The sequence below is a fragment of the Macaca thibetana genome, chromosome 17, assembly GCF_024542745.1.
Source record: "Macaca thibetana thibetana isolate TM-01 chromosome 17, ASM2454274v1, whole genome shotgun sequence".
Classification (NCBI taxonomy): domain Eukaryota; kingdom Metazoa; phylum Chordata; class Mammalia; order Primates; family Cercopithecidae; genus Macaca; species Macaca thibetana.
Genome location: NC_065594.1, coordinates 16,861,740 through 16,885,992, shown reverse-complemented (window position 1 = coordinate 16,885,992; position 24,253 = coordinate 16,861,740). Strand labels below are relative to the sequence as shown.

General features: G+C 34.3%; 1 long non-coding RNA gene and 1 pseudogene across 2 annotated transcripts in view; one reads left to right on the top strand and one right to left on the bottom strand.

Annotated features, from left to right (window-relative positions):
- LOC126940858 (uncharacterized) overlaps window positions 1–24,253 on the bottom strand; it is a 164,217-nt gene that overhangs the window by 94,435 nt on the left and 45,529 nt on the right. The window lies entirely within an intron of this gene.
- Window positions 15,411–17,082, top strand: LOC126940855 (60 kDa heat shock protein, mitochondrial-like; annotated as a pseudogene).

Here is a 24,253-nt window from a genome sequence, read left to right as displayed (position 1 = left end):
TGTATTTTATTTTTTAGTAGAGACAGAGTTTCACCATGTTCACCAGGCTGGTCTCAGACACCTGACCTCAGGTGATTCAACCTCCTATAGTCTCCCAAAGTTCTGGGATTGCAGGCATGATCCACCACGCCGGGCCCACACTTTTAAAATTTAAAATGTTACTTTCTCAATTCTTGTGTCACCATCTTCTAAGAAAAAAACATGTTTTTTATGTTATGTGCGATTTACAGATATTTTTCTGTCACAGTGAAAAACCTAAAAGACAATTTTCATTTTAATATTAACTTTCTAGTTTATATCTGAAATTGCTTTTGATGAGGAATGACTCTGAAGAGCTATGAAATAATGGTTAACATTTAATGCAGTATCTGATTACTGAGAAAACGCAGTTGAATTTCTTCATTTTATGCATGAAGTATTGACAACTACAGTCCATGCTGAGTGCAACTGATTTCAGTGACAAAACCTCAGCAAAATATTGTATCCCAGCTATATTGCCTGCCAGTGGTGGTATGTTTCACAACCGTTTGTGCCGAGAATTGGTATTTTCTCATCGACATTTCCTACTGTCTTATCGTTTGCTCATTTTCAGCTACAAAATATTGATTATGTAATCAAAAATACAGTTTTGATTATTTTCAGGGCTACTGACATACACCTTTAAGGAAGTTGGAGATATAGTGGTGAATATTGCTAGCAAAATCCCAGTGCCCATAGAGGTAACTATGTAGACTATGCCTGAGAACATGGGTTTCTAAGCTTAGATTTTATTTTTTATTTTTTATTTTTATTTTTTTTTTGAGACGGAGTCTCGCTCTGTCGCCCAGGCTGGAGTGCAGTGGCCAGATCTCAGCTCACTGCAAGCTCCGCCTCCCGGGTTCACGCCATTCTCCTGCCTCAGCCTCCCGAGTAGCTGGGACTACAGGCGCCCGCCACCTTGCCCGGCTAGTTTTTTGTATTTTTTAGTAGAGACGGGGTTTCACCGTGTTAGCCAGGATGGTCTTGATCTCCTGACCTCGTGATCCACCCGTCTCGGCCTCCCAAAGTGCTGGGATTATAGGCTTGAGCCACCGCGCCCGGCAGCTTAGATTTTAAAGGAACTTCATTATATGGTTGAATTAAAAATCCCTGAAAACAACTGGGTCAGTGTATTTAGTTGTTTTAAAATTAAAAGAAACTATGCAAGGTTTTACTATCTATGTTTCTTAAAAAATTACATTTTCAGTCTCTGAGTGGATTTTAAAAGTCATTTTGATTCAGGAATTAAATCTAGTATTAATTCATATGATGTGGACATCCATGAAACTTCCCCAATGTAACTGAACACAGATTTTCAACGATCATGGAGTGATATAAAATACCTGTGAATTATGTCAACTCATCCAAGTTTTCCATCTTTTAATTAACCCAGAATAATGTTGAAATATATACAGTTGGATAATTGTGTGTGTGTGTGTGTGTGTGTGTGTGTGTGTGAACATACTCAAGCAAATGCTTTATAAATGTAGCTGTGTGTTCTTACACAGTTCTTACAGACACACACAGCTATATTTATAAGGTATTTGCTTGAGTATGTTCATGGCATATACATATGGAGGCATGCACATACATGAAATATCATTGTTCATGAGGGAATTGTAAGTTAAAAAGTATTGAGAGCAATTTACCAGTAATAGAGAAGCTATTCTTAAATTTCAGAAAGAGCATTTTTAAAAATTTACCAAGGTAAAACATAATTAATAATTAAATTTGAGTTCAGAACCAGTCATGGGCAGAGCTGCTGAGCCCTCCAGGTTTCCAAACCGAGCTTATGGAAGATTATGCCCTAGAAGCACAGGCAATACAAAGGCAGCTGGAACATTGCCAATATTGTATTGCAGAATGTAGAAAGCTCTGTTCCTTGTCATATTGAAGTCATCAGTCCTGCTCTATTTGTCTGAAAGAGTAAATATTCTCTAGAAGAAGAAACCACCATCTAGAATCCCACATACAGTGCCCAGCTTTTAATCTTAAATTTTGAGCCATGCCAAGAAAAAAAGCTCCTAAACCACAGATTAATAAGTAAACTTAGCAAAGATGCTGAATACGAGGTCAGCATACAAAATTCAATTATAATTCCACATGCTAGCAAAAAATAAAGAACACAAATTTTACAAGGGGATGATTTTTGTTAGTATCAAAAGAACTTTGGTACCTAGCAATAATTCTAAAAACAGTTGTACAAGAACTCTAAAATGAAAACTCCAAAACATTATTGAGGACATCAAAAAGATTTCAGAGAATGGAAAGATAGATACTGTTAATAAATTCCAAGACTCAATAATTTAAAGACATACTTTTTTCCAGATTAATCTATGGAATCGATCCAAAACTCTATCAAAATGTAAACAAATTTGTACTATTTGTGTGGGTGTGTCTGTGTATATAAACTTACTGGCTGCTTAAAATTAATTTGGGAAAATCACAAAAGGCTAAATAGAATCAAGAAAATCTTAAAGGAGAGTAAAGCTAGGGAAATTTTACAGTAGATTTCTGGAAAAATAACCTACAGTAATTAAGACAATGCCATATGGAAAAGAAAACTAATGGAATGAATCCAAAAGTGCAGACCCACCCATACAGGGTAATTTGATTTGTGAGAAATGTCATACCACAATACTGGGAGGAAAGGGACAGTTTTACAAATAAATGTGTTGGGGCAACTAGATAGCCATATAGATACAATTTGATTTTGCCTTCAAGCACAGACCATTCACAAAAATCAATTCTAGATTGACTGCAGATCTTATTATAAAATGTAACTACATAAAACTGTGGGAAAAACAGGAAATAGCTTTATATTATTGAGGTAAGCAAAGATTTCTTAAATAGGACACTGAAGTTGCTAACAGTGATGGTAAAATTCAATAAATTGATAAAACTATTAAAGTTAAGAACCTATGTATATCAAACAAATATTGTAAAGACATTGAACAAACAAGAATGGGGGAAGCTGTCTGTTGAACCTATAGCTAACAAAGTCCCATATCCAGAATATATAAATATCTACACATCATTCTTTTCACTTTTTAATTTTTTTCTTTGTTTGAGACTGGGTCTCTCTCTGTCATTCAGGCTGGAGTGCAGTGGTACAATCACAGCTCACTGCAGCCTCGAACTCCTGGGGCTCAAGCAATCCTCCTGCCTCAGACTCCTAATATCTGGGGCTACAGGCTTGCACCACCACACCTGTCTAACATGTTTCATTTTTTGGTAGAGATGAGGTCTCATTATGTTGCCCAGGCTGGTCTCAAACTCCTGGGCTCAAGTTATTTCCCATCCCAGCCTCCCAAAATGCTGGGAGTATAAGCATGAGCCATTTCACCTGGCCAACATATACAAATCAATAACATAAAGATTAACAGAGCAATAGGAAAAAATAGACAAACCACATATACAGACACTTTACACTGTGTGGTAGTGGTAATAGTAATTGTTTCTACTAATTAGTAATTCTAATTCTTTAGTACCAGAATGGCTAAAATAAAAAAGATAATGCCAAGTACTAGCAAGTATGTAGCGCTCTCAGACACAAATAAGAGTGAATGGTAACCACTTTTCAAAATTGTTTAGCAATATCTAACATAGCCAAACTATGCATACTTAGTGTCTCAGCCACTCCTCTCATATATATATAATATATATATTCCAATATACATATGTACATATGATCATTAACAGACATGTACAAGGATGTTCATAGCAGTGTTAAGAATAGCAAATGTTTCAAAACACTAAGATAAACATATCACTACCTATAAAAATGGATAACTCTCAAAATACAATTTCTAATGAAAATATGCAGGTATAAATGAGTATATATAGTACATAATTCTATTAATAAAAATACCATTAAGAGGTCAAATACATCTGTGGAGTGAGACATCATAATAGTTATTACCTTTGTGAAGAAACAGTGACTGGGAAGTTGGATTTTTGAATATTGGTAATGATCTATTTCTTATATCAGTGCTGATCACTCAATTTATTTCAATTTGTGAAAATAAAGTTGAATACTTTTGATTTGTGTCCTTTGGATCTATGTATTCTAGTTCAATAAAACATTTAAATGATAAGATTAAAAAAACTGAATTTAGGCTATTGTCACACATATCTGACCAAGAAAAAGTCATTTCAACCTCAAAGTAAATATATTAAGAATATTGTGCTACATCAAAAAGTTAGAGAGATCTCAAATGGACACTCTAACATCACAACTAAAAGAACTAGAGAACCAAGAGTATACAAACCCCAAAGTTAGCAGAAAAGAGGAAATCACCAAGATCAGAGTAGAACTGAAGGACATAGAGACATGAAAAACCCTTCAAAAAAAATAAATGAATCCAGGAGCGGGCTTTTGAAAAATATAATAAAATAGATAGACCACTAGCTAGACTAATAAAGAAGTAAAAAGAGAAGAATTAAATAGACACAATAAAAAAATGATAAAGGGGATATCACCGCTGACCCCACAGAAATACAAACAACCATCAGAGAGTACTATAAACAACCTTATGCAAATAAACTAGAAAATCTAGAAGAAATGGACAAATTCCTGGACACATATAGTCTCCCAAGGCTGAATCAGGAAGACGTCAAATCCCTGAATAGACAAATAACAAGTTCTGAAATTGAGGCACTAATTGTTGGTGGGAAAGTAAATTGAGGCACTAATTGTTGGTGGGAAAGTAAATTAGTTCAACCATTGTGGAAGACAGTGTGGCGATTTCTCAAAGATGGTAGAATAAGAAATACCATTTGACCCAGCAATCCCATTTCTGGGTATAAAGCCAAAGAAATATATATTGTTCTGTTATAAATATGCATGCCCATTCATGTATGTTAATTGCAGCACTATTCATCATAGCAAAAATATGGAATCAACCCAAATGCCCATTAATGATAGACTGGATAAAGAAAATGTGTTCCATATATACCATGGAATACTATGCAGCCATAAAATGGAATGAGATTATGTCCTTTTCAGGGACATGGAAGGAGCTAGAGGCCATTATACTTAGCAAACTAATGTATAGTTTTCTGAAACAGAAAAGCAAATAATGCATGTTCTCACTTGTAAGTGGGAGCTGAATAATGAGAACACATGGACACAGCGAGGGGAACAATACACCCTGGGACCTGTCGTGGGGGTTGGTGGGGAGAGACAGCATCAGGATAAATGGCTATTGCATATGGGAATTAATACCTAGATTGGGTTGATAGGTGCAACAAACCACCATGGCACACATTTACCTATGTAACAAATGTGCACGTCCTTCACATGTATCCCAGAACTTAAAATGAAATTAAATTAAATTTTTATAAAAGAATATTGTGCTAATAAATACAGGTGATTCAGTCTTAGTTAAAAAAATTCAAACATGACATATATCTACAAAGTGTGATTATGTATGCACATGTTCTAAATTTGGGCACAAACTTCATATTTAATAATGAGGCTTTTTGTCCTAAATGTGTACATATAATGAATAATAACTTACTCATTTATTTCCCTGTATAAGAGACAATCCTTTGCTCAATTGTCTTGTAAGAAGGCATGCATTTTTAAGTCTTTAGTGAAATGGCTGTAATTAGTAGTACCTTCACATCATCTTCTAGAGCAGAATGATATACTTTCAAGCAAAACTCATGCAGGCCACTTGGCTTCTGTGGCGACTCACAAACATAGGGAGTACGAATAAACTTTATGATTTTAAATATTTTAGTAGAGATGATATATTGTCCAATGCTTTCTATTATCCAGTTCTTAAAAATAATTTTAGGCACACTCGCAGTACACATTCTTTGATTTGTAAGAATATAAATAATGAATTATTTTAACAGCATAAAAGTAAGAGCAAGACAATTACCTCAGATGCTCAATTCTCTAGATTACATTTTTGGAGCACTCTCCGTATTGTCATTCAGCAGAGAAATCATCTTCCTTTCAGGCTCATTACCATGAGAATGAAATGTTAGGGCATTATTCAGAAAATATGAAGTTGCATTTGAAGGTTTTAAACATAGGTCAATGACATGATTAGAGCTGGAGAAAACTAGCTCGGCATTAGACTGTAGGTTGGATTAGAGAAGAAAAGTAGAAGATGGAAGGCCAGATAAGATATAATTAGTAAAGCCTAAGCAAGAAGTAAATATAACTTGGTGTAGGCTGTTGTCAGTAAAAATAGAAAGCAGAAGTAAAAATGAACAATAATGATACAATACAGTCAGCAAATATGAAAACTGATTGGATTTTGAAAATTAGGCAGAAAGATACATATGAGATTTTGTGTGTGAGGGTCTTCAATTTACTGTCATATGCCTTGTGTGGATCTGAAGTCTACTTAAATATTTCCATTCTTTTTTTATAAGCTCACACAATAAACCACTTCATCCCTGTAAATCATCTAATATTTGATCATATTTCCCAATACCCGAGGCACCTCTATACTGAGCCTAAATCAGGGTATGAGAGAGGAAGGTGCCAGAAAGTTTTCTACTAAAGCAATGTTGGAGAGAGGGAGGAGATGAGAAAAAGAGAGAGAGAAGTTTGAAGGTGGGAAAGTTCAGTCACATTAACTGACAATTCCTGGTCTCTCCATTCTTCATGCCTATACTTACAGTGTCTCAGGGTACCAAGTACCAGGGAAGCAGGAGCTGCCACCAATACTGGTCCTTGTGGTAAAGACGAGACCATTGACTATGTTGATCTGCAGCCTTTTCCCAGTCCTCTGGGCACTTAGAGGCAATATACAGAGCACAGGAGGAATGCTTGCTGGAAGCTGTGTTGAATGCATAAGGAATTATCCCTGTCCTCAAAACTCCTCTTTTCCTCCTTTTGACAAATTAAGATTTTGAGCTCTAGTAACATAATATAAATTATTTTTATATGGAATCTGATATTTGATGTTGAAAGGCACAAAAATGTATGATTCAGAGAATGGATCTTGTGAGATTCAAAATCAGAATGTGTGCCTGTGATAAGTAACATATTAACCCAGGTGCCAGCCTGAAATATATTGTTAATTGAGCACTTGAATTGAAGAATTTTTTATGAATAAAACCAAAGTTAATTTTTATAATGATATATTTTCAGTAAAATAGTGACACTGAGGGAGTGAAGCCAGAGTTCCAGGGATTTGGGAGAAATTATACTCACTCTGCACCAAATGATATTTTTAAGAACATGTAAAATTCATGGCAGTAGTTTCATCGATAAGTATAATTTTTACATAAAGTTTTGGACAAAGGCTATACTCTAATAAGTCTGCAAAGAAGTGATTTGCTTAACACTCAAAGTACAATACCCTGTGCAGCACCGCACTTCTTAGAGAACATAAATCAATCGCTTTGGATTATAAGATCGTTACGGTGTAGGGAGTTCTGAGTTGTCCTTAAGCCATTCAATACAAAGCAAATATTCAGTGTTTACATGATAGTTTCCTCATTTTCTTGTATCAGGTTCCTGACAGGAAGATTTATACACATGCACTGTTTGGCTTGTACATGTAAACGCAACAATTTCCTTATTTGCCTGTAGTTTGATTAGCCTTATGCCAGAAAAAGAAAAAATAAACAAATGAAACCTTATGACCCATTGGTACTAAGCTTGCTACTCATAGTCTAAATGTTGATAAAATTTGAACCTAATAAAAGTTTACAATTCTGATTGTCAAAAATATCATAAACTGGAAGCTAGGAGAAAATATGAGTATATATGTGTATGCCTATGTCCAATAAAATTTTACCATGTAGAATATAAAGAGTTGCTAAAAATAGATAACACGATGTGAAGCAGTCCAGTAGAAAAGTAGGCCAAACACATGACAAAAGAAGGTAGGGAGGGAGATGAAGGAAAGGTGGTTAAATGGGTTCAAAAACACATTTAAATAGCAGGAATACATTTTAGTTTTTGATAGAATAGGGAAATTATAGCTAATAATAATCTATTGTATATTTCAAAATAACTAGAAGAGAATTATAATATTTCCAACACAAAGAGAAGATATATATTTGAGGTGACGGTTATCCCATTTACCCAGATTTGAGCATGATACATTGTGTACATGTTTCAAAATATCACATGTATCCCCAAAATATGTATAACTATTATTTATCATTAAAAAATACAAAAAATATAATACAGACACATGACAAAAGAGAAAGTAAGGTCAATTAGCGTATGAAAAACTGCCAAAAATCAGTGTTAATCTAAGAAATATAAATTAAAATAACCAGAAAGAATTTTATACATTCCAAGTTTTCAAAATTAAGAAGTCAAATAATACAACCATGGTCTCCTTTATTTCTTGTGAGAATGTCAATTGATTGTAACCATTTTTGGAAACAATCTAGCACAATCTCATAAAGCTAAATATTTGTATACCCCTTTACCCAGTAATTTCAGTAAAACTGACATTCATAGACCTATATCCAAACTCTTGCCTATGTCCACCATGTAGAATAGCATATTTTCATCAAAAAATTGTATTTACAAAACAAAACAAGAAAGCAAAACTAAAAGCAATTCAAATTCATGAAGTATGGTATATTAACACAATAAAACATTATACAACAGGGAAATTAGTTGCACAGAGCAACAGGAATAGATTTTGAAAGCATAACATCATTAAGTAAGATTTGGAAGCAGTCAGACCCACAAGACTATCTACAATATGCTATCTTTTATTCGCTAATTTAACAAGAGAAATTGATGAGTTCATGTCCTTTACAGGGACATGGATGAAGCTGGAAACCATCATTCTCAGCAAACTAACACAGGAACAGAAAACCAAACACCACATGTTCTCACTCATAAGTGGGAGTTGAACAATGAGAACACACGGACACGGGGAGGGGAATATCACACACTGGGGCCTGTTGGGGTAGGGGGCTTGGGGAGGGATAGCATTAGGAGAAATACCTAATGTAGATGGACTGATGGATGCAGCAAACCACCATGGCATGTGTATACCTATGTGACAAACCTGCACATTCTGCACACGTATCCCAGAACTTAGAGTATAATAATAAAAACTTATTATTTTAAAAAACATACACACACACACACACACACACACACACACACACACACACACGCAAAATGGGATTTTAAAATTTCATTAAAAATAGAATTAAAGGATAAGAATAAAAATACAAACTTATTTCTTAACATAAGCTCCATCAAGTTCAAGATACTTTTGTAAGAGATAATACCAGCCACTCAGTCCATCCTTAAAGAACTTAGGGTCCTGGGACTTTAACCAGAACAGCTGATTTAACAACTTTCTTACATTATTATTTTTATATTATTAACTGAAGAAAAATTGGTGTGTCCTTTAAACATTTTTTTTAAGATTAGAGAACAAAAAGAAGTTAGAAGAAGCCAAATCAAGACTGGAAGGTGGATAGCTAATAATTTGCTGAAACTCACAAAATTGCCCTAGTTTAATGAGAGAAATGTGCAGAAAACTTGTTATGGGAGAGAAGGACTCTGTATTGCCTCTTTCCTGGGTGTTTTTGCTAAAGCTTTGGATAACTTTCTCAAAACATTATCATAATAAGCAGATGTTATTAGTCTTTGGCTCTCGAGGGAGTTAGCAAGCAAAATGCCTTGAGCATCCCAAAAATCTGTTGCCATGACATTTGCTCTTGACCAGTCTGCTTTTGTTTTGACTGGACCACTTTCACATCTTGGTGGCCATTGCTTTGATTGTTTCTTTGTCTTTAGGATCATACTGGTGAAGCCACGTTTTATCTCCTATTATAATTCTTTGAAGAAACGCTACAGGATCTTGATCCTGCTTGTTTAAACTTTTTATTGAAAGCTCTGCTCTCGTCTGCAGCCGATCTGGGTACAACAGTACTGGTACCTATCAAGTGGAAAGTTTGCTCAACTTTAATTTTTCATTAAGAGTTATGTAAGCTGAACCAATTGAGATGTCTATGGTGTGGGCTATTGTCTGTGCTGTTATTGTCTGGTCCTCTTCAATTAGCACATCAACAAGATGAACAACAAATTGATGTGCATGGTATGCTACTGCAAGGTTCATCTTCAACACTGTCTCATCACTTCTTAAAATGAGTTATTCATTTGTAAGATGCTGAAGATTGGGGGACATTGTCTCCATCAACTTTTCATAAAGCATCAATGAGTTTACCTCTCTTCTTCTCAATCTTCACTATAAAATTAATCTTTCTTCTTGCTTCAGTTTTAATAGAATTCATGTTGCTCTGATAGCTTTTTTCAAATTGATGTATTATTCTTACGTACCTCAAACTAGATGATTTTTAAGCATGTTACAACAAGTTAGTAGGAGTTTATTTTGATGCAAAAAATAAATTTATGCAAGTTTATTTATAATATACATTTTCATAAACTTTTTGAAGAACTCTCTTACATGATAAAATATATAAAATACATAGGGACATAAGGAGAAAGACAGTGAGCGGCAATAGGTAATGTAAGTTACTGATTATATTTTAGTTCATGGGCTGGAAAGTAGGTTGACAGTTGTTTATCATTATAGTTTGTCAATCATATTAATATTACTTATATCTATTTATATTTGTCCAATACACTAAAATTTGATAAAGCAAAGCTAGAGAAAAGTTTAAACAGCTATGTATAACAATTTTTAAAAATAGTGAGACAATATACACTTTCTTAATCAGATAGATTATTTTACATGTTTGAGAAAGAAGATACTTCCTGTTATTTTTCAGCAGGTCACCTTTTCCTATGATTTTTTTCTTAAACAGTGGCCAACACGAAGACTTTTATTGTAGAGATAAAGTTTAATACATATGACATAGTAGTTTGTTGATAATATGCTGTTATTAATAGTGTTAATGTGTTCTTAACACACTATCGATAGTCATTGTAAATATTATTAATAGTATGTAATTTAATAATATGTTGAAAAATAAGCAGTTTAATGTTTGTTAAGCAGAGTAAAATACAGTTGAATATTTTTCCTTGTATCTGACATAGAGTGTATGTGAGTGTGTATATTATCTCAGAGAATAGTGAGGCACATTTTTGTCAGGGTAAAGCCTGTGTTTACATGTAGATTTTTATAAAACCAATGAATACAGTTTGAAATGTCAAAATTGAAAGGTATCTATAGTCATTTAGATTTTCAGACTTTTTTAATCGTCTCTTAAAAGATTAACAAAATTTATATTTTGTACATCCCAATAAGGCTTGAAAATGAATATTTTTTCTGTGACACTGTTGGTTTCTTCATCATGTTTCCATACCATTTGCAAATGTATTGGTTTTCTTGTGAAATTTTAGTTGTCACTTTTATGTAGGAAATCTTCACTATTTCCAAAACAGCCAAGCTTTTTAAAGAGATGTGCCTTAGATACACCATAACTTTAATGAATTAAAGACTATTACTTTGCCAGTTTTAAATAAAGATTAACAGTTCTGCTAAAAAAGATGTGAATCCCGGAAGAGCCAGTCCTTCAAGAAGGATCCTGAGTGGCTAACTGAGCCTAAATTCAAAATAGAGCCAAGCACCCAGATGCTGACTATAGGGGTCACATACATATTCTGCGTTCCTGGAAAACCCAGACACTCCTATAATTCTGGGACTTTCATAACTGTGTGTAGCTGTTCAGGTTAAAACCCCATTTTGCTTCCTGGACCTAACCACTAGACTGTGAGCTGCATCAGTCAGTAAGAATTAACAAGTTTGCATGCCTCATTTGCATAAGCAGACCAGAGTGGGAACCTGAATGGGGATGCCAGTTATACCTGATGTAAATGACAAGTTGATGGGTGCTGACGAGTTGATGGTTGCACCACACCAACATGGCACAAGTATACATATGTAACAAACCTGCACGTTATGCACATGTACCCTAGAACTCAAAGTATAATAATAATAATAAAATAAAAAAAAAAAAAATAAATAAATAAATAAAAAAGAGCTATCTCTGTTGTCTCCAAACACACCTTTGCTTTGTAAGGAAGGCAGAATCTCCCCTGTTTGCAAACCGCTCACTGGAATTGTCTCCTTTCTTTTTTTAAAAAGAAAATTCTTTTCAGTGGATTTGTTAACAAGTGGTTTAAAAGTTCTATCTGTGGCTAATGGAGCTAATAACATGATTAAAAAAGAACAAGTTCAGCAGCATACAAAAGCTTTTAAATGACCCATATTACAAGACAAGTATTAGAGTATTTTAGATATGAAAGAGAGCTTAGAGGCAATCTCCAAGTAATCCATTCAAGTAAGAGATTCTGTATGCAATATCAGGCAAAGTTATCCATTTGCCAAACTAAAGTAATGTCTTTTATCCAGTTTACACACATCTTTTTCTTAAATGTAGTAATGTATGAACCAAGTAATTAAAATTAAATTTGTATTTATAATGTTCACATTAAATATGGCTTCAAATTTATTATTATTCACCATAAGACAAAATTCAAATATAGTAGAAGATGTAGCTAAATTGCACTTACATCTTTTGTTTGGAATTACTCTGCTGCAAGGCAAGTAGTTAGTAGTTATAAATAATAAATATTTTTGTAAGTCACCAGAATAAGCTTTGTTTCTATACTGCCAAGCGGATGTTAGTGATTTTTATCTTGTTTTCTTCATGTTTCTATGTTTCATATGTTTTCATATGTTCATGGTACATTATCAAGGATAATAGGAAACATCTCCCTGGTTAAAAACAAAACAAAATATGTCTTAGAAACAGCCAGAAGGTGGGTTCGGTACACTAGTTAGACACACTCACAAATATGTAAATAGAATTGCCTGATAAAATTATATTGAAAATGAGACCAAATGTTGAACATGACACTCAATTAACTGACATTAATAATTCATATTTGATCCTATGACGCAGTAAATCTTGAATAGTGCCAAGCACATACTAAAGCCAAAACTTATTAGATAACTAAATAACTAAATATCTCTTCTTAATGTTATTTTTGCACTTTTGCTTTTGAAAGTTGAGGAAAGTTTGATTTGGAACTCTGAGGAAGAAAAAGAAGGTACCTTTAAATAAGAACATAATTAAAGAAGAATGCTCCTAAATCAAACTTAGCAAATTTGCATAGTGAGCCAAGTAAACCTGCAGATGGAGTATTTTAGGCATACCTTATTATGCACGAAACTAGCAATTCCAAATTCCATAAGTCTATGCTATTGTCATAAAGTATTTATAATCCATTATTACAATCTCAAAATCACTTTCCATGACAGATTCTCAAATCCTGTAATTCCCACTTCTTGGAATCACTCAAACAGAAAAAAACACAGAAAGCAAGTGTGAGAGTGTGTGTGTGTGTGTGTGTGTATACAATTGAAGTAAACTAAGTATCCATCAGAGGAGAAATTTTTTTAGTAATTTATGTTAAATTTATAGTAGAGTAAAACACATATTAAAAATACCTATGTAATGTAACACGTGTTACCTGACAAATTGTCTGTGATGCATTCAGGGAAAACACAGTATTTCAATTAATCCAATAAAAATGATTGAATAAAAAGAATGTGTATCTGTGTGTGTGCATATGTGAGTACACACATGCACATGTGTGTGACAGAAGACACAAAGGAGAGAAAATAAATATTATATTTGAAAAGCAGTATAAAATATTAATGTCCCAAAATTTTGTGGAAAAATCAGTCTTATTTTTTGGTTCCAAAATAGTCATATGTAGAATGTCCGATGATTTAATTTGGAAGAGTATTAAAAATAATATTTTGTAATATTTTCCCCTTTAAGTTCTAATTGTAAAGATGCTCTGCTAAGTATTCAGCAAAACAGGTTTAAACAATGTAATCTGTACTCCTCTAGTTGCACAGAATTTGAAATTCACAATGCTCCAGAGCTGATTAATTACATATAAATTGTATTTTTCTTTGTGTGTAACTCAACAGATAATTAGACTTAATTGTCTTGTGAATGAATAGGATTTGCATGTCAGAGAATAGAAGTTGCTATTATATAAAATTAAGAGTTTAAAAAGGTTGCAAAATAATTTTAAAACAATATTTGACTTATAAAGAGTCCTAATGTGCCAGAAAATTTTGTCCACATTTAATAATAATACACAGCTGCTCTTTAATTTGATTTCTTTCAAATGCTCTTTTGCTGGAAAAAGAGAAATCTACATAATGTAAATGCATTCACTTAACTTCTCTCTCCCACCCCTCTGCCCAGAAATAGCTTTGTGTATTGACTGTATATAATCAATTTTATCAATATTTTGTCTTCTAATTTTTTAGTTTACTAAAATTATCTATGTCCTTTAGGCTATTCATGCTTCTAATATCTTCTAATATTTTCTAGATCTGTAGACAGGCTTTCTTTAGATGTTTTAAGATTTTGTGACACTTTACCGTCAATTTCAGATACGTTGGGTCTCTTCCATTCATGCAATATTACGGATTAATTTTTCTGCTTCAGAGCAGTACTGTGAACTAACCGCTATTTATCCTTGAAGTGCTCACCTTCAGCTCACCTTTAACTTTAGCTGCTAATTTGGTAGTGGGTGATGAGGGTGAAGTAGAAGGGAAAGTAATTATTTTCACCTGTAAAAAAAAAAGGTAAACACCTAATATACTTTGGACCTTGAATTAAACTGTTAAACCTGATTTGGAAAGAGGAAGCAACTTCATTATACAATTAATATTTTCCCTCAAATTGCCAGTTATTATAGCAAATGCATCTTTCCCATTGAAGCTTTTCACATGCAAGATTGAACAGGGTAATAACTGTCCTATTATCCCATTGTCTTTATAAAATATATGCAGCCTGCTACCTAGGAAACTTGAGTGTAGGAGGAGCTGTTCTGAGAGACTGCACATGGCTCCAGTTGCCAAGGAAACTCATGCCTTTTTTCCCTGTAAATGCACACAGCAGCTTCCTTATTAGGATTGGGTTAACATTCTTCTTAAAGGAAAAGCTAAGTGGAGAAGGTATGCATACAATGTGAATTGTAAACTCTATATAAGCTGTGGTGAATTGTTTTTTGCAAGTAAGCTTCAATGATAAAAGTAAAATTGTGTGTATTATCACTTATTGTTTTATCTGACATAATTGAAAATATTAGAAAATGAAAAAACTTGATGTTAAATGAAAAATAGGCAATTTGCTTATAAAGAAAAAATAGATTTTTAAATAAATGACATATACTGACAATGTATGGCATGTATCCAAATGTAAATGAGATTTTAATTTGCACTTTTAGAATGACTCTGCATAAAAAAACTTTTCCTAAAATACTTTCATATCTAGCTATTATAATTAATTACCTAAATTAATCCTCTTTCTTTAGCTCACTCTGTTATTATTGTGCTAAAAATCACCTATTTCTCCTCACTCACCACCACCGCTCTGCAGAAATGCTTCGATAACTCCCAGTCTTTCACTAGATGAGAACTGTGTCCAGGGTACTGGCTCCTCATCTCACTTGGGTTTATGCTAAAGATGTAAAATGTGGTATAGATGTCCAAGCCTTAATCCTTCAAGGTGCAGACCTTTTAGCCAATGCTGTAGCCATTACAATGGGGAAAAGCAGTGATTATTGAACAGAACTGTGGAAGTCCCAAAGTAACAAAAGATGGTGTGACTGTTGAAACATCTATTGACTTAAAGGATAAATATAAAAATATTGGGGTTAAACTTGTTCAAGATGTTGCCAATAACACAGGTGAAGAGGCTGGGGATGATACTATCACTGTACTGTTCTGGCATGCTCTATTGCCAAGGAAGGCTTCAAGAAGATTAGTAAAGGTGCTAACCTATTGGAAATGGGGAGAGGTGTGATGTTAGCTGTTTATGCTCTAATTGCTGAACTTGAACAGCAGTCTAAACCTGTGACCACCTGTGAAGAAAATGCTCAGATTGCTACAATTTCTACAAATGGAGACAGACCGTAGAAACGTTGCCATCACTGTAAAGGATGGAAAAAACACTGAATGATGAATTAGACATTATTGAAGGCATGAAGTTTGATTGAGGATATAGTTCTCCATACTTTATGAATATACCAGAAGGCTAGAAATGTGAATTCCAGGATGCCTATGTTCTAATGAGTGAATAGAAAATTTCTAACGTCCAGTCCATTGTACCTGCTCTTGAAGTTGCCAATGCACACCACAAAACTTTGGTCATAATTGTTGAAGATATTGATGGAGATGCTCTAAGTACGTTCGTCTTGAATAGGCTAAAAGTTGGTCTTCACATTATAGCAGTCAAAGCTCCAGGGTTTGATGAACAATTGAAAGAACCAGCTTAAAGATATGGTTATTGCTACTGGTGGTGCAGTGTTTGGAGAAGAAGGCTTGACCCTAAATCTTGAAGATGTGCAGCCTCATGACTTAGGTAAAGTTTGACAGGTCATTGTAACTAAAGATTATGCTATGCTCTTAAAAGGAAAAGGTGACAGGGAGAAAATTGAAAAAACATATTCAAGAAATCATGGAGCAGTTAGATGTAACAATTAGTGAATATGAAAAGGAAAAACTGATAGAATGGCTGGGAAACTTTTCAGATGGAGTAGCCGTGCTGAAGTTTGGTGGGACAAGTGATGTCAAATGAATGAAAAGAAAGACAGAGTTACAGATCCCTTAATGCTACAACAGCTGCTGTTGAAGAAGGCATTATTCTGGGAAGGGGCTGTGCCCTGCCTCAATAAATTCCAGCCTAGTACTCATTGACTCCAGTTAGTGAAGATAAAAACATTGGTATAGAAATTAAAAGAATATTCGAAATTGCTGCAATGTCAATTACTAAAAATGCAGGTATTGAAGGACCTTTTATAGTCGAGAAAATTATGCAAAGTTCTACAGAAATTGGTTATGATGCTATGGTCAGAGATTTTGTGAATACGGTGGGAAAAGGAATCACTGACCCAACAAAGTTTGTGAAAACTGCTTTATTGGATGCTTTTGGGTGGCCTCTCTGTTAACTACAGCAGAAATTTTAGTCACAAAAATTCCTAAAGAAGAGAAGTACCCTGGAATGGGTGCAATGTGTAGAATGAGCGGTGGTATGAGAGGTGGCATGTTCTAATTCCTAGAATAGTGCTTTACCTATATTAATGAACTGTGACAGGAAGCTTAAGGCAGTTTTCCTCACCAATAGCTTCAGAGAAGTCAGTTGGAGAAAATGACTGAAGAAAAGGCTGGCTGATATTTAAGAAATCACTATAACCATTAGTTACTGGTTTTAGTTGACAAAATACATAATGGCTTACTGCAATCATTGTCCAAACTTACAGATAATTTATTTTGTATTTTTGAATAAAAGACCTTTGTACATTCCTAATATTGGGGCAAAGTCATGTACCAATATACTGCTTTCAACTTAGATCCCTGAGGCATTACTACTATTTTGTTAAAATTGTAGTGTTTGCCATCACCAGATGAGAAGTTAAGCAGCCTTTCTGTGGAGAATGAGAATAATTGTGTACAGAGTAGAGAAATATCCAATTATGTGGCAACTTTTGTATAATAAAAACTATTTTAAAGTTAAAAAAATCACCTATTTCATATTCAAACAGTCTATTTTAGTGCTTCTGAAATTAAAATTCTCTAAAGCATAAAATCTCAAATTATATCTTCTAAATATTACCCCAGTATGATCTGTTACCACTTGTAGTTATTTATTAAGTCCATCATTTATCAACTATGTAAAACAACTTTAGGTAAAATCTAATAATTTTTTTCAAAAGAGCCTTAAAAAATCATGTACCATGGAAAGAAAAAGGAAGTGAGAATATTTCCAGGCAAGATGGCTATTTCTTAGAAATTTGAGCTGTATCTTCTATGTTAATAACAATGTTAAAATTCATATGGAACAAAAAAGACTCCCAGTAGCCAAAGCAATCTTGAGCAAAAAGAAGAAGCTAGAGGCATCACACTACCCGACTGCAAAGTATACTACAAAACTATAATAACTAAATCAGGCTGGTGCTGCCATAAAAACAGACTCATAGACCAATGAAATAGAATAGAGCCCAGAAATAAATCCACATATTTACAGCCAACTGATTTTTTTAAATAAATATGCCAAGGACACACATTGGGGAAAATATTGTCTCTTCAATAAATAGTGCTGTGAAACTGGATATCTATAGGCAGAAGAATGAAACCAGAACCTAATTGCTCACCTTATATAAAAATCAACTCCAAATGAATTAAATACTTAAATATAAGAACCAAAACTATAAGATTACTAGAAAAAGACACAGGGGAAGTGCTTCATGACAAAAATTTTGGTAAAAACTTTTTGGATGAGACCTCAAAAGCATAAGCAACACAAGCAAAAATAGACAAATGTGATTATATCAAACTAAAAAGCTTCTGCAGAGCAAAGAAAAATATTCTAAGAGTGAAGAGACAACCTACAGAATGGGAGAAAATATTTGCAAATGAATCATCCAAATAGGAGTTAATATATACAATATATAAGGAACTGAAACAACCCGATACCAAAAAAATAAAAGTAATTTTATTTAAATATGGGTAAAAGGCCTGAATAGACATTTCTCCAAAAAAGACATACAAATAGCTAGTGGGCATATGACAAAAAGCTCAACATCACTAATCATCAGGGAGAGGCAAATCAAAACCACAATGCAATATTACCTTACTTCAATTTAGAATGGCTATTATCAAAAAGACAAAAAATAAAATGCTTATGAGGATATGGAGAAAAGAAGACTCATATATAATGTTTGTGGAAATGTAAATGTAATAAGGCCATTATGGAAAAAAGCATAGAAGTTTCTCAAAAAAATAAAAATAGAACTGCCATATGATCCAGCAATTCCACTACTGAGTATATAGCCAAAGGAATTGAAATCAATGTGTCAAAAAGATATCTGTACTCTTATGTTTATTGCAGCACTATTCCTAATAACACTATGTAGGGAAAAGCAACCCTCAAAGTAGATGGGCACCATCACAGAAACTGAGGAAAGGCATCTATGTTGAACTATCTGCTAGAACTAGGATACACTCTTTCTCTCTTGTCCTTGAACAACAACTCGAAGTTTCCTGGCCTTCGGACTCCAGGACTTACACACACCAGCTTATTCTCAGGCCTTTGGCCTCAAACTGAGGGTTAACCATCAGCTTTTCTGGTTCTGAGGCCTTCAGACTTGGACTGATCCACACTACTCAGGAGGTTGACGCAGGAGAATCGCTTGAACCTGGGAGGCGGAGATTGCAGTAAGCCAAGATTGCGCCACTGCACTCCAGCCTGGGTGACAGAATGAGACTCCATCCCAATAAAATTAAATTAAATTAAATTAAAATAAAATAGCTTAATAACTAATCAGTAAAATCCAAATTGCAACAAGGTAATTTTTATTTTTTGTCACATTAGCAATAGTTTAAAAATTGATCATTGTCAATGCTTATTGGGAAAATGTACTCTCTACTATAAATAGGATTAAAATTGGTATAATTGATTGGAAATAAAATTTGATGGTATTTATTACAATTAAAAATGTGTGTATGCTTTGAGGAATTTACTTTCGGTTTCTCGATATTTGAACGGGCTTCCTCACTGTGGGGAACCCGGAGTCTCAACTCCCGCAGAGAAGTACCAGTGAAGCAGCTGTCCCTTCTTAAAATTCAAGAACAGTATGATTGAGACTTAGCCAGTTTGAAACTCCTACCCAGGAATTTGAACGCTGAGAGAACTGACACATGTAAGGATGGTGAGAGGTCATTTGTGGTGGCAGTAATGGGATAAAAAGTCCAGTGCTATCGCCACGATTGTTCATTGTCATTTAGCCCTAATGTTCATAACATTTTATGTTCAGCATGATAATGAAAAGCATATCATTTAAGTCTCGAAAGATGCACACACCTGTGATGGGACATTAGCTGTTCCTTGCCTTTTCTAATTTTCTGACTTTTCTGTGCTTGGTTCTTTAAAATTCCTGATAATGCTCTGAAGCACATAGTAACCTTCTGATAAAGCATTTTTCCAGTGAAGTTAGCTAAATTGGTGTCTGTTATGGGTAAAAGATTTATGAATAGGGCAATGCACCTTCCTGTGGACCAGAAATCTTACATCTACTAATCTAATATATCAAGAAACTTCAGCAAGTGTGCAAAAACCTAAGTACTAGGAAATTCAATACTGTATTGCTTATAATCAAGATAATATGAGACAGTCTCCATAGGGTAACTGCAAGACATAATAGATGACAGCATCTTTATACAATGAAATGTTATACAAATATTAGAGATACATTCATTTATGTAGATATATAATTTGTGATATTAAAAAGTTGCAAATGAGAGTGCACATGACCTAATTTTATTTTTAAAAGATAGAAAAAATCTACACATGTTGACATGTGTATGACTGTTTAGAAAAAAGTGATGTATATGGATATTTAAGAAAAAGGCATAGGAAGATATCACTGATGTACTAATTTATTAAAAGTGACTATTTTCTTCACCTATATATGAAAAAATAGCAGTGCTTTTAAAAATGAGAATGTGATTTTACGTTTAGGAAAAATAAGAATGAGCAATCAATACTAGTGTTTTTCATTCTGTACCGATTAGGCCAATATGTTTCTGTTCTAAGTAAAATATTCTAAGAAGGCTGTAGCTAAATTAAAGCACAAGACAACTAGATGTTGAAGCGTGTAGAACCATGCCATATAAAAAAAGAGGCAACATAATCATAACCATTTAACTGAAAACATGAAAGTATATAAAATTTTATGGGTATTTTTCCTCCAAATATTTGAAACTGACATTATGTACATGACATAATACACATTTGTTGTAGTAACCACTTTGATGTACCACACAGACCATACTTCAAGAATGAAAGATGTATTCCCCCAGCTGCTGAGAGAGCTGCAGGCAAACAGTCTTTAGCTGTCAGCAATTTGAAAATTGTCTCAATGGAGAAAACCACCTACCCCAAGATAAACTTCTTTCCCAAACAGCCCACATTTACTAACCAACTAATCATCACTGGTGCAGAGGTAAGCTCTGTCTATTTTATGGAGATTTTCCTAACAAGAATCTAGGACAATCATCATTCCACAATTTTCACTACAATTGTTTATGATATACAAATGCGATCCCCAACCCTTTTGGCACCAGGGACCAGTTTCATGGAATACAATTTTCCATGGACCCAGGGGATGGGTGAATGATTTTGGGATGATTCAAGCATATTACATTTGTTGGGCACTTTATTTCTATTATTACTATATTATAATATATAATGAGATAATTATACAATTCACCATAATGTCGAATCAATGGAAGCCCTGAGCTCGTTTTTCTGCAACTAGATGGTCCTATCTGGAGATGATGGGAGACAGTGACACATCGTCAGGCATTAGATTCTCATAAGGGGTGTGCAGCGTAAATCCCTCACATGCAGAGTTCACAGTAACATTCACACTCCTCTGAGAATGTAATACCACCACAGATCTGACAAGAGGCGGAGCTCAGGCAGTAATGTGAACAATGCAGAGCTGTCACATACAGACAGAGCTCTGCTTGCTCACTCACCTGCTGCTCATCTCCTAATGTGCGACCCAGTTTCCAACAGGCCATGGACCATGTATATTTGATAGCGAATATTGGGGATGCCAGATATGTACCATCTGAAACTATATTACTAGGAATATCTTCATTTTAGTTACTGAAATATGTGTCCTACTTGCTTTTATGCCGCTCATACACCTAATTATCTAAACATAGATACCCCCAAAGTATTTATGGAATAGACTAAAAGAAACTAAGAAAAGTTTAGAAAAAAAAAAAAAACAATTTTATAACAAAAAAGAAACACAATGAGTGTTGAAGAAAATTAGTTTAGTTATAAATTTTCACAAAATCAAAAAGAATGGATTTACATGAGTAGTTGACACACAGGTGTTTATGTTGTTACTTGTAGCAAAACATTTTTTTCTAAAAGTCTGTGTCTACTCTTTGAGAGGTTAGTTTAAATTGTTGATAGTTTTTTGAAGGTTTCTTTTCATTTCTCATAGCTCATACACAGATATCTTTTTTTCACTTTACTGTTGTTAAACTTTTATTCACTTACTAAGAAGTATGGAATAGTAATTCTAACGAGCCCCCAAACTGAATTTCCAAGTACGGAATGGAAGACACCTCATTTAACAACATAAACAACCCTTTTGTAAATTAGTAATAGTCTCCTACTCTGGGAGATACAATTCTAAAATGTACCATTCCCCACCCCACAAGGTCCCCACTGCTTGACACAAATACCTTGTGTAATCATCTACTCTTGAATGTGAGTGACGCCATGTGTGTGATGAGACATCACTCCAGGGATGAAGTTACTACTCATCTGACTTGGAGGTAGTCATAATGGAGACCTAATCTTATCTAACTTAGATCTTCTGATACCCTTCAAGTTGTTGGCAGAATTTTCTTCCTGCTATTTATGGGATTAATGGTAACTGATCATGATGGGTCTCTCTTAGCTTCTGGAGTGTCTGAGATTCTCTGTTACATAGCACTATCCACAACATGGCAACTTTCATTTTTTAATACCAGAAGGAAAGCATTCTTCTGGTACTTCACCTTTTTGTAAAGGGCTCTTCCTCTCTTCCTTCCTTCCTTCTTTCCCTCCCTCCCTTCTTTCCTTCCTTCCTTCCTTCCCTCCCTTCCTTCTTTCCTTCCCTCCCTCGCTTCCCCTTCCTTCCTTCCCTCCCTTCCTCTTTCCTTCCTTCCTTTTCTTCCTTCCTTCCTTCTTTCCTTCCTTCCCTCCCTTCCTCCCTCCTTCCTTCCATCCTCCCTCCCTTCCTGCCTTCCTTCTTCCCTTCCTTCCATCCCACTCTCTTTTTTCTATTTCTTTTGGCTAAGCACATTTGGCACATTATACAGCATATGAGCTCATCAAATTTTCTTCAATTATATATGCTATATATTTCTAGGTAATTTATTTTAAACTTTAAAAAAATTTTAAATTATTTTAGACTTGCACAAAGTTGCAAAAATAGTCCAATGAGCCCCAATTTACCATTCATCCAGTTTCTTTCAATGACACATGGTCTCTTACATGCCAGATATTATCAATCAAGTAATTTTTTAATTTTATGTTTATAAAGTTTATGATAGGTAAATAAGTAGGTAGGTAGATATGAACATGACACAAAATGCTGCATAATTCTAAAGAAATTTTCAATGTTACCCCTTTATAAACATGACATTCTCCCCGACCTAAAGCCCTGACAACCTCTGGCCTATTCTCTATTACTGTCAATTGAACATTTTGGAATGCTATATAAATAGAATCTTACTGATATGGTTTGGCTCTGTGTACCCACCCAAATCTCATGTAGAATTATCATCCCCACATGTTGGGGAAGAGAGCTGATGGGAGATGATTGGATAATGAGGGCAGTTTCTAATATGGTTTAGCACCATCCCCCCCCCCACCCGTGTTATCTCATGATAGAGTTCTCGCGAGATATGGTTGTTTAAAAGTGTGTAGCCCCTCCCCATTTGCTCTTGATCTCTCCTGCAGCCTTGTGAAAAAGGGTGCTTGCTTCCCCTTCGCCGTCTGCCATGACTGTAAGCTTCCTGAGACTTCCCTAGACATGCAGAACTGTAAGTCAATTAACTCTCTTTCCTTTATAAATTACACAGTTTCAGGTAGTTCTTTATAGAAAGTGGAAATGGACTAACACTTATAGTATGTAACTTTTAAGGTTAGGGGTTTTTTTTATATTGCCATTTAAAAAAATTTAGTCATTCTAATAACTGTGTAGTCTTATCCTATTGTGGCTTTAATTTGCATTTCCTTAATGCCTAAGAATGTTGAATATGTTTTTATGTAGTTATTGCCATCTGTATACCTTCTTTAGTAAGGTGTTCTATTTTCTAGAAGATTATTTATTTTCTTATTTTGAGTTCTACAGCTTATATAATATTGATCAATTCCTCAGCATACACAAACTAAACTCACCCAAGATGAAATAGGCAATATAAATACAGCTACAACTATTGAATTCATGGTCAAATATAATTCATGACCAAAGAAATTGAATTCCTGGTTTAGAACCTTCTGAAAAAACTGTCTTTAGATCTAGATGATTTCATGTGTGAATCCTGCCAGAAATAATATTTGTTCTACACAATCTCTTCTAAAAAACAGAAGAGGAGAAAACACTTTCCAATTCATTTATGGGACCAGTTCACCTTTATATCAAAACCAAAGT